This window comes from Simochromis diagramma, unplaced genomic scaffold (assembly GCF_900408965.1).
Source record: "Simochromis diagramma unplaced genomic scaffold, fSimDia1.1 OVJJ01000433.1, whole genome shotgun sequence".
In the NCBI taxonomy this organism is placed as follows: Eukaryota; Metazoa; Chordata; class Actinopteri; order Cichliformes; family Cichlidae; genus Simochromis; species Simochromis diagramma.
Window position 1 is genome coordinate 1,179,721 of NW_024387031.1, and position 11,303 is coordinate 1,191,023.

General features: G+C 40.9%; 1 long non-coding RNA gene across 1 annotated transcript; it reads right to left on the reverse strand.

Moving 5' to 3' along the window:
* Nucleotides 1-484: 484 nt before the first annotated feature.
* LOC120740650 lies at nucleotides 485-9,983 on the reverse strand. Its single transcript, XR_005697430.1, has 3 exons — nucleotides 9,954-9,983; nucleotides 2,570-2,575; nucleotides 485-680 (listed from the first exon to the last, which is right to left on the reverse strand). It is a non-coding gene; the product is annotated as an uncharacterized LOC120740650 (long non-coding RNA).
* Between the last annotated feature and the right edge of the window lie 1,320 nt (nucleotides 9,984-11,303).

Consider the following 11,303-nt stretch of genomic DNA (forward strand, 5'->3'; position numbering starts at 1 on the left):
CTGAGGACACTCATGTGAGAGAAAATCTGCTCACACAGATATGTAGAGCCAAATACTGTCAATAAGCCCTCTGCAATGTTCTGAAGACAGTTAAACTTGAAAATGCAAGCTCCATGAACACGGACAACTATGGATTCCAGCTTCTTCGATGTGGCATTAACTCAGCCAGTTAATGCGAGACAAATCTAGCTGCTCATTAAAGATTTCTGGTTTGATCAGAAAATAAAACATTGGTCCATACACCTGAAAGTCCCAATTTGTGATGTGCACCGTTGGCACGGCCATTTATTTTTTGATGCACCTTCTCAGATTAATTCACTGCATGGTCGTGCACAGGGCTGGACTGGGACAAAAAATCAGCCGGGGCATTTTGACTACAGACCGGCCCACCAGGTATCGGAAAAGCCATAAAGCCTTTGAATGAAAACAAACGCTGTGGTGACAGTGATGTACACTGTCTTGTTGGTATATGCATGATTTCTATACATTTTACATCAGATAAAAACTTTGGTTGTAAGCTTCAGATAATTATTTAATAACACCCAGACATTTTAAATGAGAATAAGAAAGTATATCTTTGTGCCCCCTGTCCCTGTTAATACCCTACCTGACCCCCTGGCAAAACTTTGCTAGATCCGCCCCTGCACAGTTACCAGCTGTCAGCTACTTAGAAAAGGATCCTGGTGTTATTTGTCTCTTAGAAACAGTTCATAACTTCCCTTCAACTTATTCATGTCACCTAAAAGGTAAACCTGTTTCTCCATCACCTGTTCAGCTCTGATGATTCAGTAAGGACATCTCCTGGTTTCATCTTCATGTTTCCCTCTCATCAGATATACAAACCGATATCATGACCAGCAGCTTTTACAGCTGTGGCTCCAGCAAACATCAGCTGATACTAGAAATTAATATTAAATAAATTCTAACAACAGCTCATCAAGCTTGTGCTGCTGTTGTTTAGCGCGATATCCGGCGGTTTTTCCTCTTTCTGGCGCAAAGTGGGAGATAAACAAATAAGAGAGAAAAGCTGATCAGCTGATCATTGATCAGTTTCATGATTAAAGTAGCAACAGGAGAGGGAGGGGGAGAGAATGAGAGAAGAAGAGGCAGCTGTGCAGCAAAGACAAAGAATAACTCCAACTTTGTGTCTTTTTGACATTCTAGCTGAAGTACGGGACAAACTGCATCCCTTCTCAGCTTAACACGAAACGTGTAATAATTTCTCTGAATGCGGGACGATTCTGTCTTTTTACGGGACGGTTGGCAACTCTACTAACTAACCTTATGAATAAAATAAAGTTCACTATCAGTAATGTGGCAGGATGAATGTTATTCCTTGGTTCAACCCACTTTCAGCCTGGCGCATTAGGGGGCGCTAGTATAAATAGTGGCCATTTGAGCATTCCTGTATCGCTTACCTGTGATCTCCTTTTTGGTCACCTGACTTCCCTTTGGTGTTGCAGAGATCATTCTGAAGCCTCCATCGTGGCTGGTAGGTGTTTACTCATTGTAGTGTGTACATTACCTTACTTGGTGGTAAACAGATATTGTTTTTAGGTCATAGCTGTAGAAGCCTCCTATGAGCCACTCTGCTCATGTTTCATGACGCGGTTTACTCGGTACATAATTCAATTTTGTTACGATCTCTGCCTTTTATTGTTCTCTTATAGTAATTATTATGCTTTGCAGGAAGTGTGGGCCTTAGTTTTACGCAACGCTACGCTAGCTGAAGTGCTGCTGCTTTGCTTTGCTTTTACCGTCTGTTCCCGTTGCGAGGTTTCTTTTCCTGCTGCTGCCAGCTTTTTAAAGTGGACGTTGGCGTGGACAGCGGCCATATGCATGCCGGTTATGGGAGTCAGCTGGCGTACATATTGATTGACTGGATGATTAACTTATAGTCGGGAAGACGGCAAGTTGGAGCAACACGGCGATTCCGTTTGCTCCAGTTTTTAAAGTTTTATCCAGATTGTATGTTGTTTTTCTGTTGTTTTGATCTGTTGTTTGGATTTTTGTTACGCCACTGGTGGGAGGCCCTTTTTCTAGCTGCAGATCACCAGTGTGGTCCTGCACTTGGGTTATCCCCCAGCGCTACATATTATTTTTGTTGTAATATATTAACATTTCTTTGTTTCTTTTATTCAGATGCGGAGTGCCGACGTGGAGGAGACTAGGGTGCCTTGGTGGTGGGATCCTTTGAGTGTACACACCTGCCTTGTTTAGTTTTTGTTAGTGTGAGTGTGTGATTTTGTGTTGCACTTGTGTCTTGGTGTGTTTTCTTTTTTTTGAGTTTGTGTGTGGCATCCCTGCTCCTCCACTGGTAAGCCTCAGCTCTGAATACCTTTTTAAGCATATTTGTACATGGATATTTATGACTGTGCTTTTAATACGGTGTTTTAAATAATTATTAATAAATTGTCAACTTGTTTTATCATTGAACCTCGTCTCTGTACTGAGTATAACAAACCTAACTGCCTTCTTGGTGATTAGTGTTACTTCCAGTATTCTCTGGGAGAAATTCCTAGAGTGGTGTTGTCTTTTAAACTGTGAAGAGTATTTACTTTATTCTCACCTCGTGCTACCACTGTAACATCATAGCACCCACCCAGCTGTATAGAAACTCCATCATACTAGCTAGCACGCAGTACAAGTTATTGTAACTGACTGTAAAAAGTCAGCACAACGAAAATAAAACTACACCTAAACTTGGTTTATATCTGACCCAGATAGACTGCAGGTCATAACTTCTTACCTGAAGTTCAGTTCACCTGACACTCGGACCGGTGGCCACCTCGGGTCTCTCCTCCTCCTGCCTCCCCTTTCCCTCATCCACCTGTTGGCCTCCACCACTTGCTAATGTTACAGAATCTGTGGAAGCTCCGCCGTAGCCACCACCAAACAACTGAGTTATTTTTATACGCCGGCCAGCATTTGGCCCATCCATCATCTTTCATTGTTTATACCGTTACAAAAAAAAAAAAAAAATCATCGGGCCACCAAGAAAATGCCCGGTATGCCCGATGGCCAGTCCAGCTATGGTCGTGCCATCAGTTAACCCCTGGTTTAGGGCAAGAACCACTCAGGGGAGGGAAATTGGAGATAGGGGAAAAAAAGGTGTATTTATAATGAGACTAAATTACATACAGGTGAACTCTAATATTTACTTGTTTACCTATTCAGATTTTTTTCAGATTTGTATTTGCTTAAAATTGTATTATTTTCGTACCACTTCACAATTGTGCTACTTTGTGTTGGTCTATCACAGAAAATCTCAATAAAAACACTTAGGTTTGTGGTTGTAAGGTGAAGAAAATATGTAAAAGTTCATGGAGTATGAATACTTTTTAAAGGCACTATAAACTGAATCACAGGAGCATAAGAAAGAAGGAACATGAGAAGCTGGAAACTGGAGAAGTACCAAGGTTTGAGAGAAGAACTCAAGAAGATGTGGAGGGTGAAGGTAACAGTGGTCCCAGTGGTAATCAGGGCACTCGGTGCAGTGACTCTGAGCTAGGCAAGTGGTTAGAGCAGATCCCAGGAACAACATCTGAGATCTCTGTCTAGAAGAGTGCAGTCCTAGGAACAGTAAAGATATTGCGGAGGACCCTGAAGCTCCCAGGCCTCTGGTAGAGGACCTGGAATTGGAGGATAGTCTGCTTGCAGGGGTGATAGGGGATTTTTTTTTTTTTTTAGATACATAGATATGATTACTGCATCAGAGGCAAGTATGGGTGGACTAATGGGGGATCACTAGTGTTTTTGTATTTCTTCTAACTCTATATAAACCAAAAACATATTTATATATACATACTCTAGTTGTTTTATTTAGTCACTGTGTTGGAGAGCAGTTTGTTACTTTTCTTTTACTAAATGTGCTGTGAAAATAAAACTATTATAGAGTAGCATAATCGCTCAGAATGGCAATGGCATTTGCAGCACTCTCTGGGGGTCTTAGCGCATCAAAATCATGCCAGGAAAATGCATCACACACTTAGCAAAGCTGCCAGATACTGTCAGCACATGCACCTCCGGCGTGTGAATGTTTTTTAGCATGCAGTTCAAACATCATTACTGGGTATTTATTCAGACAGGAGTGAAGGATAATTCAGCTCAGTAAGTGGCCTTTAGTTGATGTCCTTGGTGGGTAGAAGTACATTACACATTCTCATCAAGCCACTCCCACCTTCTTTCTACTCTCTGCTCTCAGCACATCGGCTGCATGAAGCTGTGAGCACACTGCTACTGGAAAAAACCTCCTGTTCCATCCTTACAGTAGGTTCACTCTCACAGTTATCAGTTTATGTTTGTCATTTTCATCAGGTTGTGTGTGGAACTTTTTAACTGTCTGTCAAAGTCAGTTTCACTTTGTGCCTAGTGCAGGAAAGGGACAGAAACAGCTTGGCAGGTGATTTGGTTTAATATTATGCACCAATCAAATCAGCGCAGAAATAACTGGTAACTGTTCTGGAAATGCCAAACTATCCACAAAAACTGAGGTCTTGAATTAGCTGCTGGAATAACGGTGTGTCTACAGTGCTACAGACACAGGTGTGTACCTGTGTCTGTAGCACTCCAGGAGGAGGAACAACTTAATTTAGCATTGCTGTTTGATTGGGTCCATATGTATGTACTTAGTTGCTTCTGGTGGTTCTGTCAAAAAAAGTCACCAGATCAGAAAACAAGATTCAGTTTGGGGATTGTTTGTTTTTATGTGATCAGAACCTTTGAGCATTTTTGAAATTAATTGCTAAAAATTGTTAATACAGCACACAAAATAATGCATTGCCATTATATATGACCTTTGAAATAAAGCATATGGGATAGTTCTATTAAATAAGTATATTTATTTGGTTTCATTTACAGACTCTGTTGGTAACGACAAGTCGAGGTCAGTTTTCTGGGTCACTGAAAAAAACCTTTGTATATTAACTGGTTCATGGTTAATGGGGCTTTGTACGCATGCTCATATTTTTTGCAATTTAAGGTATTTATTTGACAAAAGAATTTAATTTACCTTAAAGCCCCCTGGATCCAGGCGATAGGCTCACTCACCACAGCACTGATCAGTGACTATTGACATTGTGTGGCTTGACCATTTTTCAGTGCGAGCTCTGCTTTTGTCATTTATCTTTAAAACTCTTTAAGCCTTTTGTTATCCTAGTTTCCATTCTAACTACTTTTACTACTTTTTTTGTTTTATGGAGAGCTGACTGTTTGATCCAGCTGGTCTTGGCTTTTTCTCTCAGTGGATGTTGGAGGTGAAAGCCAGCTGTTGGGTGGCACTGTTTTTACTTCCATCAGCTTCCACAGTTCTCACCTGTTTAAAGATGTTTCTGTGTTTTTATTAACAAAAGTGGGCTGCCAAGCGTCTCCAGATGCTGACCTCAGATGCAGTAAACAAAATTCATCTGTCCATCCGTCCATTCACCCATCCATGCATCCATCCATTTTCTTCCGCTTATTAATACTCCATCCTCATTCATCCATATTTACAGTGCTTCCTGTCTAAAAGCCACACTAGGTTGAACACATCGGGAGAAACTCGGGTCAGTGTCTTGCCCAAAGATACTTTGCCCAAAGATACTTTGGCATGCAGACTGGAGCAGCCAGTTATCAAGCCACCAACCTTACTGATTAATAGGCGACCTCCTGAGCCACTGGCACCTCTAAATATACGTAAATGAATATTTAGCTCAAAGTTCCAGTACAGTCAAACAGCAGTAGAGTTTTTCTGTAGTTGTTTGCCTTTGTTGTAGGTACTTTAAAGCCTGTAATAGGTACCAGTATAACAGAGTTTATAACAGCAGTATATATACTTTGATCAGTGTTGGGGAGTAATGGAATACTTGTACCGCCATTACGTATTTAAAATACAAAATATGAGTAACTGTATTCCGTTACAGTTACAGTTTAAAAAGGTGGTATTTAGAATACAGTTACTTTGTTGAAATAAATAAGTTCCGTTGGAGCAGCCTTTCAACACCTCTCTCTGTCTCTCGCAAGCAGAGTTGACCCAGACAACAAAGTAAAGCCATTTTTCGGCTACGAGCCCGACACGGAACCCGTATTAGTCAGAGGTCCCTTTACTACGGTTCGGAGCCGCGGACCTTTAGTAATAGTAATAAATCACACAGCAATAGTACATTCACGTAGTTATAAAATGCATGATAATATGTTAAGTAATCCAAAGTATTCAGAATACGTTACTGTCATTGAGTAACGTAACGGAATACGTTACAGAATACATTTTAGGGCATGTATTCTGTATTCTGTAATGGAATACATTTTAAAAGTAACCTTCCCAACACTGACTTTGATATCACTGGTTTCTGGGTGCCAGTTTATGAAGCCTCAAAAATTAGCATTAAAACTAACATGGTGACAGCTAAAACGCTAAGTACACTCCACCCTACATACAGTATGTGCAACACAGAGACAGAGGTACCTGTGTCTGTAGCACTCCAGGAGGAACAACTCAATTTAGCATTTTAGCTAAATTTAGCTGTTTGATTGGGTCCATCTGTATGTACTTATGAACTAGTAGAAAAATGCTTCTCTATCTGCTGTGTATCATTACTGCAAAAAAGCTTCGATGTAGGGAATTTGCTGCAGGCCTGATATATAGCTCATACTTTCTTGCCCCCTTTGCCTGGCAGTGATTCATTTCATAAAGAAGCAAAGTATATGATATTCATAAAAACATAAACCAAGCAGAATTTTAAAAGGCTGCAGTCTATCTGTATGTACTCCAGGCTATTAACAGCCCAGTCTATCAACTGTGGGAGAGTGCAGCAGGGTGAATGATCAACTGTTAACCACCACTGCCACTCCACTGATTACACTGCTGGGCCCTCCATCTGTCTCACCCCTCCCTCCATGGCTCTTCTCTTCTCCATCAGGATACACAAATAATTCTCTCTCTAGATATTTGTCTGTATTCCTCTCACTGCACGCCCCCTCTTAGCGCTCTCTCTTTCTCTGACCTACAAATCCTTACGCACATGCTGCCTCACCAAGAAATACTCATGATTGCTACTTCTCTTCCTCTCTGCTTTATTTCCATGAGTGCTCACAGAAAGACCCTTGCCAGCAGAGTGAAAGGGGAAAGAAAGAAAATGCATTGTAGGCTTTGGCTTGAAAGCAATAAATTTTATTGCAGAAAAGAAGGTTGACAAATTCAGCAGGCCTTTATGCATCTATTCATCTGGTATGCTAGACAGCCCTCATCATGCAGGGAGACTTATCCTGCAGAAATTGACCTGCACTCATTGATTTGTCTCCTGTTGCAGCAGTTGTCTTGTTGCCGGGTGGAAGGGGGTGGTTGTTCCCCCGACAGGATGACATGGTTCCATGTCAAGCTGCTCTTGGTAATTGGCTCATTTCTATTTAGGCACTGCGTAGAGGGACATGTAGCAAGACAAGCCTCAAGGGGTGGATTAAAGGCAAAAAGAGCAGTATGTGGTTGTTAGACTGTTGAGGGTGGGTGTGGGGAAGTGAGTGCCTAAAACTTAAAGTTGGACTCTTGAAATGACTGAAGTTTCATCGTGATATGTTTGACACGGCAGTGTGACAATTTGTGTCCAAACCACTACACTGTGACTTATGTTCATACTTATTTCTTAAACCTCACTGGTGGCACAAAATGTCACAAGTGCCACATGCAACACCATCAGGGATTGTTGGTTTCAGCTGGTCTGAGAATGTTCACACGATCTGCTTAAATCTGCTCTAGTCAATTTTTGTCAGAATGATTTGATGTGATTTATTGCTGTATTTGTGAGCATGCTTTATTTCCTGGTCTTATAACCTATACTGTACTATGAAAACTTAAGGTATGCATGGAATTTTAGAAGTACATAGGCTGGTCACTGTTGCGCTACCCTCTTTACAGAGGATATTTATTCGTACTTTGGTCTCCATCACATATCAACAACTAATCTCGAACCTCTAATGACAGTTTTGTAACTTTACCTTCCCCTTGTGTTAGCACTGACCCTGTTTTAGGTTTTAAATGCATTAACAAGTCATCATTGCTATCATAGACCGTGAAGGACAAATATCCATGGCAACATTTGGAATGGTGCTGATGAGGAATACCTGGATGCCTATACTGGTCTTCTTCTTGCTGGAGTGTACAAATCCAGCAACAAGACCACTGATAGTCTCTGGGACACACCGCAGGCAGAACTATTTTCCAGGCAACAATGTCACTTTAGACCTTTTGAATAATATCAAGACTCCTCAGATTTGTACAACAGCAATACTAGAGCAACATCTGGCAAGCTTGCTCCCATTAAGGATGTATGGGAGAGATAAGTGCAGCTCCTTCCACTGATGTTCAACCCAAGGCCGGAGGTGACAGCAGATGGATGTTTTGCCCCTTTTCATGGAAAATGTTCCTTCTGGTAATACATGCCCAGTAAGTCAAGTAAATACATCATGATGGGATGTGATGCAAAAACCAGCTATGTATGGAATTAAAGAAGACTGGAATATTTGGAAAAGGCAAACCTGGGGGTGGCATCCCTTGAGAAACATAAAGGAAAATGTCTAGTCCTTGATATGACTACTAACATGACATGACAATTTCAAGAACTTCTCAGGAGGAAACTCACCAAACTGGGGAAAAAATTAAAAAAAGAAATAAAAAAAAAAGACTTAGCTAACTGTGCTAGCGCGTTAACGCCGTCCAGCCCCACGCACGGGGCGATCCGTGGTAACTCGTTAACGGAGATTTGCCGCGTTAATCTCCTAAGACCCGAACTCTTCCACAGTATGCATTTTTAATTTCTCTTTGATATTTGGGCATATTGGGGCCCGATGAATGTAAAAATAAAGAATTACTAGATTTTTTTTTTTTTTACCTTATTTTTGTTTTTAAGAAAAATAAGAGCCACATATGAGGATATTCATTTAAAATTTTATTTTAAACAGCAGTATAATGTCCTCGTAAGTGGATATCAAGCCCTTGTAGAGCAAAATTGAGTATTTTGGTCTAAATAACCCAAAATGTGATGTCCATGACATATGTGGACGCCAGGTCCTAGGAGGTTAATGCAGTTATGGCGTTAATGTCATTTTAAAGAGATTAACGCTGACGTCACTAATTCATGCATTTGGAAATGCAGCAGGAGCAGCAAACACCTCAAACAGGGAAAACAAGGGCAGGGCCAAACCCAGAACCTTCTTACAAGACAGATATAGAATGAAACAATGTTTCAGCATTTTCAAATAAAAGAAAACCATAAAATCTAAGAGTAAAATTTAAATACTTTTAGGTCAATAAGGAATGGTGCAAATGTATTATTTTTTAAAGGTTGGAAGCATGAACGTTTGGTGTACCTACAGTAATTAATGTCCTAACCACATATTCAGTGCCCACCAGGGCTGGACTGGGACAAAAAATCGGCCCGGGCATTTTGACTACCGACCGGCCCACCAGGTTTTATAGGAAAAGCCATAAAGCCTTTGAATGAAAACAAACCCTGTTGTGACACTGATGTACACTGTCTTATTGGTATATGTATGATTTCTATACATTTTACATCAGATAAAAACTTTGTTTGTAAGATTCAGATAATTATTTTTTAAAAGCGATACATTTTAAATGAGAATAAGAAAGAAAAGTATTTCTTTGTGCCCCCCTGTCCCTGTTAATGCCCTACATGGCCCCCTGGCAAAACTTTGCTAGACCCGCCCCTGCACAGTTACCAGCTGTCAGCTACTTAGAAAAGGATCCTGGTGTTATTTGTCTCTCAGAAACAGTTCATAACTTCCCTTAAACTCATTCATATCACCTAAAAGGTAAACCTGTTTCTCCATCACCTGTTCAGCTCTGATGATTCAGTAAGGACATCTCCTGGTTTCATCTTCATGTTTCCCTCTCACCACATATCCAAACCGATATCATGACCAGCAGGTTTACGGCTGTGGCTCCAGCAAACATCAGCTGATACTAGAAATTAATATTAAATAAATTCTAACAACAGCTGATCAAGCTTAAACATGCTGCTGGTTTCCTTTTTCTGGCGCAAAGTGGGCGATAAACAAAAAAGAGAGAAAAGCCACTCAGCTGATCATTGATCAGTTTCATGATTGAAGTAGCAACAGGAGAGGGAGGGGGAGAGAATGAGAGAAGAAAAGGCAGCTGACAGCGTAAATACGCAGTATAACTCCAGCTTTGTGCATCAAAATAAACTATTTCCCTCTGTGCAATTTCAGTTCTAAGCATCACAGACAGTTTATAGACATGATCAGACTGTTATATGTCACCCCAAGAGCATGTGTTTTAGTAAATAGTATTAGATCATCAGAATTCTGTTTACAGAGATCAACAAGACAGGGGGACCCGATTTCCCCATTAATTTTCGCTTTAGTAATTGAACCACTGGCAGAGCCCATTAGAAATAATCAAAGTATATCTGGATACCAAATTCAAGGATTTGAATTTAAAATTTTACTATACGCAGACGATGTTCTGCTGTTTATCACCAATCCCCAGGATTCTAAACCCTCTGTATTATCTATTATAGAAACTTTTGGATATTTGTCCGGGTATAAGGTTAATATGAACAAAACTATTGCTATGCAACTGGGAAATCTGCCTATGACATGCAATATTCCATTTACCTGGTCGGGTTTGGGATTTAAGTACTTGGTGTTAGGTATGGCTGTGTGCAGACAGGAATAGGACCCAAGGGTGCAGAGACTCTGGAGACAGAACTTAAACCAAAACAGCTTTAATATGCTAAACTCAAACATAAACATAACTGGGGGAAAAAGGTCAAAAATAAACTAACACAGGCGGAATTGACAAAACACACAGCAAAATAAACGGTAGATCGCAGACACGGACACAGAGAAACACAGGGCTTAAAGACACAGAGTGAGCAATCAGGAAATGAGTACAGGAGGAAACACAGCTGGGGCAAATCAGAACTGACGAGACCAAAGAAGCGTAAACTGAACACACTGAGATAAGACAGATCGAAACAAACCAAACAAAGAGCCAGAAACAACAAAACAAAAAAAAAAAAATGCAAACACTGGAGCCCAGAAAGCAACAGAACAAAAAAACAGGAACAAAGTCCAAAACAACAGCACCAAGGCCCAGGCAAAAGTCCAAAAGCAAACAACAAACAAAAGAGCCCACGAAAGGCGCAGAGGCCCAGGCAATAGTCTCAAAAAAGTTCAGGGGGGCCGGCCCGGAGGCTAACGGCACAACAGTCCAAACCCGGGCAGGTCAGGGGGGCGGCCCGGAGGCTGATGGTCCAAGAGCCCAGAAAACAGGTTAGGAGGCCAGCCAG